Consider the following 8870-nt stretch of genomic DNA (forward strand, 5'->3'; position numbering starts at 1 on the left):
GTGCAGCTGGCGTAGCCCATGCAGAGTTCTGCAATGGGGGAAAAGTTCCTTGTGTCACGAGTTACGTGATGTTTGGCTCAAGTGCCAAACGAACAAATCGAGGCTTGTGATATTTGAGTATGAAGTTTGGATTTAGCGCGACAGTGCGGAGCTTAATGAACACTTGGAATCGGAATGAGCAATGGTGGCTCACTCTACTTTCCCTTTAACCGCGTGGAAAAATTGACACTTCCCAGAACTACAAACTTGCGTTGTGAATACGTTCGGAAAGCGGTTTACGTTTAAGTCTCTGCAGCCGTTCCAAGATGACACATTATCTTCAGAACAATTACGGACTAAGCAGTTCTAGAGTCCACTTCTATGCAGATGGGAATATCATTTAGTTGAACTTCAACAATTTCCATTCCGGTTCGATAAAGCTAAGGCTCTGCCTTTGATCCGTCTTATTCCAGACGATGACTGGTTCCCGCTTCCGGAACGTGCTGCTTGGATTTGGCCAACTACCGACGGCATGCACGTATCATGTGCCTCTTTCCGTCCCAGAAATGGCACGTTCAAAATTGTAGCTACTTGCGTCGTGCACAACATTTTGATGCCAACGTTATCCAGCTGTACTCGGGACATGTCTTCACTGCGCCAGGGTTGTGGCTTGGCATTGATGAACCGTTTGAGGCCTTCTGTGGGTCGTGTTTGTCAATGTGGCAAACCTCTGCCACTTCTGGAGCCCGGAAGTCTGGGGTCTCTCGTGTAAGGTTTGTGGCGTACTCCGCAGCAGTCACAAGTTGTTGAGGCCTAGCAAACGAGATTTGACATGGCAAGGTGGTGTGGCTGAACGACTTCCTCGCATACACCATTAACCAACCGGCCACAAAACATCTTGTACAAGAATGTCTACTCGCAGTGCTGAGCGACATGACGCAGCTCAGTAATGTAGTCGGGCACAGACTTGTCTTCAGCACTTGTTGAGCATTATCCGGTGACCAGTTACCAGCGTCCTTAGCCCCAAGGTTCCTTTTTTGCTAGCATCTCTAAAGATACTTGAAAAGCGGAGAAAAAAAAAAAAGATTGAAAGAGGGGTGTACACGAAGGGTTTACATGCGCGGCTGAAGACTGCACGCTTCATGTTGTCGTCCACGATCTCATCAGCCAGCAAGTAGAATTGGGTCCAGCTGCTCTCTAACGTGTTTTCATTCTTCTGTTGTCGATGCTCATTGCCACATGTTATGTACAAAGGCAAAAACTACATCCATTTAAACCGTCTAGATTAATGAAAGGAAATACACAGCTGCTCGTTCGAACAGATACAGTTGCTCCATTTCAAGGATTGTTGGGTGTGATTTCGAATCCCACACGAGTTTTCAGATCTCTGCTCATTTTGAAGTCGTGTTAGTTTTGGGCTTGCGCACACAAGTGTGATGCGAGATTCTCCTACAACATCCGACATGCTGCAAATTTAGTAAGAACAAAAGAAATTTATTTATTGCTTACAATTGGTGTTTACAGCGGAAGCATCACTAGTTCAGGCTGTTTCACACCTGCCACTGCTTACGACAGGAATGCCGCGAAACCGGTTTTAAGTCTCTTGTGACTGCGGGACTGGTCAGCCTCATGTGCCTCGTACATTTCAGGCGACATGCCCGTTTGCTTTATCCTAGTTCTTGGGAGAAACTATGATTTGAATTTGTCAACTTCTTTTAATCTTTATGTATACTGTTGTTTTTCTGTGTGAACTTGCCATTTTGCTTTATAGCTAATGGCCATACTGTTCCAGCATCGTCACATTGTTCATTTTTGCATGTATGTGCCTCATGTAAGGTCTTTGGTTGTTTTAAAGGTACTGAGGAAATAACATTCTTTGAAACCAGCACTGCAGTGGAATAATATATTTAATGTGGCGAAACAAAAACATCCCGAGTTCAAAGAATGCACGTTTGTTGTTGTTTTCTTCTCTTCATATAGTTCCACTGGGCATGCGTATCGTCATCTGCGTACCTCCACCACGAAATGTTCTCCAATGGCACGAGTGTTTCTAACAGTACTAAGCTGATCCCTTTACGACTCCCCAAATTTGCTGTTACATAGCCACATTCATTTTGGGTCGGGAGAGCCGCGGCGCCGCTGGAAGGCAAGCACGAAGACGTGTGTCGTCGCGAGTAACGGTGATGCGATGACAGCGTACAGGCGAAATAAAAATGCTGGCAATACTTCAAATTGAGCTTGTGGGTCAGTGTAAGCGTTCGTGACGACGTAGCATATTTAGGAGCACATTTTCGTATGAAAAAAAGGCAAGCGTTCATGCACGACATGGTTCACATCCGCCGCGTCGCCGACAAACCTGCTCAGCAAGAATAAGGTCTACACCAGCGGTACGCGTTGGTAGTAAGCGACGTAAGCGACGAGTAGGGAACGCTAAGGAGAAAAGTACTTGCGCCTTTTACGCACTCCAGTGAAGCACGATGTGAGACGTCGCATAGTTGCGTTACTAAGTGCTCAGTCCCTCGCGGCACCGCGTTCGCAGCGGCTCAGCCACTGTGGCCTCAGCCGCGACTGCGTCGACCGCGTAGGATTCGCGTTTCAAGCGTCTCAGACTTCAGCCGCCACTGCACCGACCGCGTAGGCCTCAAGTTTCATGCGGCGGCCGCCATGTTTGCCTTGCCAAAGCAGCGCGAGTGACGTCATGTCACGTGACATTTCACAAACCAATAAAACAACTAATTTTAATTTAACCGGAAGTAAGGTCACGTCACGTGACATTTTGCAAAGCAATGAAATAGCTGGTTTTGATTAGAAGCGGAAGTCACGTAATGTCACGTGACATAACGGGATTTATTACCGGAAGTGACGTCATGTCATGTGACAAGGGGGCGTGGCCAGGTGCTGTACGGGATATCGTTTGCTTATACGCTGCCCGGGCTCTACAATGTCTTATGTTTTAGTAGAATTTCTACTCGACAAGACACAGCCTCTTGTGAGTTCCGACGATGTAAGGGACTTTAGCGGTGTAGTTGAAGACAACAAGGTGTACCAGGTCTACTGGGCCGGAGACGCGCGGACAAAAGGATCGTTCTACGACGCGAAAGTACTCTACATGGCAGGTGAGTAGAACTGAAGTACGGCGAGTGATGTACGAGTGCTTTGCATAACATGCCGAAGGCTTTACTGCATTTGCAGCCGAAGCATCTCGTATAAAACAAATGGTGAAATCGAGTTTCCAAAGCGGGGTTAAGGTGTCCGATTTGTACCCAGGCAGCACACAATATTTGAGCGATATTCGCCTGGGGTCGGGAAAGTCGTGTGAAGATTGCCGATTTTTCCGTTGTATTGGGAAAATTGTGCCGGTATCAATTCGATTCTGCCGATGTCGATAGAATATCTGTTATATTGCGGCGACGCAACTATGGTATGTATGGTACACGATCCGTGTTTTTCCCTGAATATCGTTTTTGAAACGGCAATAACTGCGCAGTATTAGGCATTTTCCGCCGATTCGAAAATGATATTGAAAGAAAGCCGCTACCATTTTGACAAGGCCGATGTAAACAGAATATCTGTTATATTGCACCGACGCTAACAAGATAACGACGATTGCACGAATATTGTTGTATTTTTCCTCCCAAAATCCTTTTTAGTTCAATCTCACGTGACCAGCCTCGCTGGCGCCTTGGAAAGCAAACTTGGAAAGAGAGAGGGAGAGACAGTTGTGACGTATCCGTCTTTGGTTAATCCTTCGAAACAGGGCGCTCGGGCCCCTCGCAAGTTCCGGTTAGGTGCGTGCGCACGGGTGTGTGGGTGTGTGTGCTTGTTTCAAGAAGCAAGGGGCAACTGGCGGTGACTCGTGGCAATCGCGACATGCTTCGGAGAAGGGGTACCCCCCCCCCCCCCCCTCATTTCGGACGTGACAATCTGCTGGCCTCCTCCCCCTCACCACGAGCAAGAAAAGAACCACGTTGCTCAAGTTAACGGAAACAGGTGAGGGACATTCCAGCAGAGCCTCCAACTGAAAAGCTCGCAAGTTCTCACCACCTTTTCTGCGGGGTAAATGGAGGAACCCCGGAGGGAAAGAAAAAGGAATGAGGAACGGCGCCAGGGGCTGGGCGTACGGGACGGTGCGGAGACCAGGAGGCAGATTTTATCCCCTCTGTATCCCCTTTGTCCGTCGATGTCTCGATGCCTGGAGGTAGCGAGACATCGACGGAGAGAGGGGATATTGAGGAAAAGATGATTTCCAACGTCGTGGGAACTCGACGCGGCTTCTCCGAGACGACCAGATCTGCGAGTGCTTGCCGGGTAGTTTTTTTTTTTAATTTTTTGTTCGCTTGATACTACGCCATTTGCGTGGATTCGCGGAACAAGTCCTGCTAGGGTGTAGGCCCGTTTGTCATGTGCGCATTCATCATAGGCCAACTGGTAACAGGCCCGTTCGTCACAGCGGAACATTCGTCATAGGGCAATTTGTCCCGAGGAAAGTTTGTCACTGTACGAACCGGATATTTGAATTTGCCCAACATACATTCACCTGGCTGTGCATGCAATAGAGATTAATACGGTATATTTCATTTTTACTGAAGAGAGGGAACATCCAAACCAGTCATTTTTGTACTTAGAAAACAACAGGTTTAATGAGCGAAATAAGAACAAATTAAAAAGCGGTATTCCGAGCAGCCGTCCCCAAGGTTTCAAGACGATTGCGACCATTAAAGCGGCTTACAATGATTTGAAAACGCCGGTTGCAGTCGGCGTGCTTCTTGGACACCCTCGAAGATGTCATGCCGCCCTCTGCTTGAGCCAGCTTCATCTCCGTCAAGGATAAAAAGAACACACAGACACGCTCATGCAGAAAGCGTTTTGAGGGGGCAATGTACTGAAATCATGAGCCACAAATGCAAAATTGCACTACAGAAAACGTCCAAGTTCTCAAAGGAATATGTCAGTTCTTACGTGCAGTCCCCGCGGAGCCACGCTTCTATGCTGTTGTTCGTCCTTGGCCTTTCTGCTAGTGTTGATTCTCTGACTGACCAGACCAGAGGAGGGAAGGTGGCCAACGACAAGCCGTTCCGACGGGGTCTCCCGATATACACGTCCTCGACGTAGTCCGCCACGAGTGAGGCATCGGTGTAGAAAACCTCGAGAAGGTCCTTGGAGGCCTCAGGAATGTCGGCGATTGGCAAGAAGGCCAATACTTAAAGCATTCTCATATGAAAATCAACAAAATTGAAGTAACCAATTGGCTTACCTGTAGACAACAATAAGACATATAAATAGAATGCCGCATACCAGAACAACAAACTCTTCATCTGAATTGTAGCGACTCTGGTGACCGCTGGAGCACACCATCCTATACACTGACTGGGATAAGTAAAAAAGCATCCCTGTATAGTTGATAGCCGCTATCTCGAAGTCCATTTAAGCCACCTCAAGGCAGTTGGCCCCCCATGTAACTCAAAACGACGTCGAAAAACCTTAAAAAAAGGGAACATATATTGAAGTATTTGAACAGATATCCAATAATAGGACCACCAAGCGTTTCGTTTTATACGTTTATCAGAGCTCTTGAATGCTTACCTTCTGTAGGTAGCTTCAGATTTGTTGGCAGCAAGCCGTTAACCATTAGCACTACCACGCCATTGACTGTGGCATGCTCCATGTACAGTTAGTAAAACTGCCGGGGTCACTTTAAAGGTCCCGTCCGCGAACCACCTAGTCGCCTGAGCCAGACAGCTCAACTTGCGCTCCGTAGCAAAGATCAGAGGCCAGATTCACGAAACGATCTTACGCCAAAAAGTTTCGTAAGACAAAACTTAAGAACAAATCCGTATTCACGAAACGAAATTTTCGTAAGTTTTGCGCAGGTTACGACGAAATCCTACGACAGCTCCGAAGCTGTCTTACGCACTTCTTACGAATAAATCAGCATGGCCGACAGCGTCGCTCTGCGAGAACAACGGATGTTTATTTTTCTACGTGCGCTTCTCACGCGTCCCGACTTCAAGCAGCAAGAAACAAGTAAAAAGTACTTGAAACAGACCACGACGAACGAACAAGCACGCTGGATCTACAGACACCCGGGGAAAACTCCAAGGGCCACGAGTACGGACTCCGACCGATCGGCAGATAGGCCTAGCAGGCACTCCGACTCGGCGCAGCGATGATCTGACGGTCCTTGTCGAAGACCGTCTGCCCACGACCGGCTGGCGTGCTGAATGGAATATGCCCGCGCGACCCTTGTGAACCCTTCCCGTATATAGTTTGATCGCTGACCTCAATTCTAGATTAAGAGGTCAATCTCTTCCTCTTGTCATCTCCCTGTTTTCCGAGGCAACGGTGACGAACGCTGTCGTCGAAAAGGGGCTCTCATCGATTCTTACTCTGTTTTGTGTGATATCAAGCTCAAATAAACGCCGTATGGATTACCTTCGCAACATGGTATGTACAATTTGTTATTAGTATTCCATTTTATTCCGACACGACTGCACCTCACAGTTGATCGCTGTAACAGTTCGCGGGTCGCGATGCCGGTCCAACCTTTCTTCGCCGGGTGTCACGTCAGCATCGAGTTGCAATTGTAAAGGATCGGTCCCGAAGCGCTTATCAATTCGCGGTCCAACAGCGCAAATCCAGCACTTCGATCAAACGCGCGCGTCCATTCCGTAGTGTGAACAGGCATTTACGTGGCTCTTGCTTACACTGTCATAGTTCAAACGTATCTTTTTTAACGTCGGCTCGCTCCTGCATCTCCGAGGTCGCAAAAAACGCCGCGGCAATTTGTTCCCATCTACGTCGCTCCGCAAACGGCTGCGGGCCGTCTTTTACCAACGATGACAGTTGTGTTGACTTGGTAGCGATCGAGTTTGTAGCAGTCAATGGGGATGGTTACGCATCCCGGCCTCGGCATTCCGCCGAGTTTAAATCGTGTTAGCGTCGACATATCACTGCACGGATACGAACCCCAGACCAGCGGTGGCAGAAAGGCTGCCTGTGTTTGTTATGAAAAATCCACGTGCTCCGAACGGCTCCGAACAAATGCCGAGCTCTCCGATTGCTTGTTCGTGCTGCCGAAGACGCCTTCGCCATAGCAACAGCACCGGTAAGTTTTGGTTTTTCCGTACGACAACGTCGCTTTCCTCCTCTCACTTAAGAACGCGTTCGTGAATACCGATTTCTCCTCTTCTTACGATGTTCTTAACTTACGAACTTCTTAGCTAAGTTGTCGTAAACTAAGAAGCTCTTCATGAATCTGGCCTCAGGATTCTTTCGCTGTCGCCCTCTCCGCTATCGTAGAGGAGAAAGGAATGTCCTTCGGCTGTGGTTTGCATGCAGGTAAAACAGTCATTATTATCAGAATATGTCGCGCACTGTGATTTTGCGCTGCAGTACACTTTACCTTGAACTCTGTGGAAATTCGTATGTCGGCTCTGCAAGATGATACGCTGTAGTCGCAATTCGCCCGCTGTCTTTGCTTGCAGATTGTGCGCCGAAGTGTTGACGGTGCGGGAATCTGCGATGCTGTGTCGTAACTGACACAGGCAAACGCAGCCAGAAGTATTTGGTGTGGTACTAGACGGCCTTCCACTGAAATAAAGGACATTTGTGAACTTCTTTAGGGGGGAAAATGAGAGCAGGAACAGAGTTCAGTACATACCAGCCTTTTCCTTCATCTGATGACGAACCCCAAACACGTTTATCTCGGTGGGGTCAAATGCATGCGTATGGTCTCTGGAATAAGAGATTATACGAGTCTTGGCGGTGATCGCTGATTATTTTAGTTTCACAAACTCCTCTTCGCCGGCAGGCCCAATACAACGTAGTTTTATCAACCTTAATGCAAGTGTAGGAATGTTCTTCGTGAAGAAGCATATCGCCACCTCTCTTAGTATTAACTACCTCCATTTAGAAATCGAGAGTGATATTTTATTAATCCGAGGGCAACCGGCATGGCAAGCCCTAAAACGGGGCAAAAAAAAAAGTTGCGTTCGGTGGGTTTTTTCCAATTGTGAACTTTATGTTCTCGAATGTCTTTTGTTAGAAAGGTGACCACGATAAGGGCAACATGTAGGTTAAAGGCTACATGTTGCCTTGTCTTGGGGTCATTGGTACATGCGTTTGTTTCCCGTTCGTACAGTAGCCAACCTCACTGACCTTGTACGAATTTGGATAAGTTACCCCCTTTCCTAATTTTCCTAAGAAAGCAAGATAGAAAAAGAAACGTTTAACATTCTTGAAGTCATAGTGTGACGAACTGTCAGCGTGACGAATCATCCTATGACGAATGTTCCGCTGTGACAAACGGGCCTGTTACCAGTTGCCCTATGACGAATCGACATGTGACGAATGGGCCGTATCCCGTCCTGCTACGGTTTGAGTGCATGTGTGGCAACTTGGCAACTAGTCAACGATGACACTGGTCATTATCGATAGACCCCTCTCTCGGCAAAGAGACTTCTTGGAGTCCGTGTTCAAATGTTTTCATAGCGGATAGAGCGGGATGTATGGATACGATATACAGGTGAGAGACAACTTATTTACGGATTTTCTTGGTCATGTAAGTCGCAAGCCAAGTGCTGCAGTCAATTTTTTATTTAATCTTGTGATAGAATGGAATCTTGTTCTTCGTCGTTATCCGCGTGCAATAATATAAAACGTAATCAGTTCGCGGTCTTGTGTGATTATACGAGCATCGCAAGCTGATTTGCCGACCCCATAATGTCACTCGATCGAAAACACATTAATTTTGCCACGTGGCTGGGGTATAATGCAAGAATTCAGTGACTGCACGCGAAGACGGCCGCTTACATGATCGTAAATGGCACTTGTGTAGCTGTGTCCGCGTCGACTGCGTCTACCTGATTTTTAACAATTAATGATCTGTTTTG

Source organism: Ixodes scapularis, unplaced genomic scaffold (assembly GCF_016920785.2).
Source record: "Ixodes scapularis isolate PalLabHiFi unplaced genomic scaffold, ASM1692078v2 PGA_scaffold6__148_contigs__length_123643588, whole genome shotgun sequence".
Classification (NCBI taxonomy): Eukaryota; Metazoa; Arthropoda; class Arachnida; order Ixodida; family Ixodidae; genus Ixodes; species Ixodes scapularis.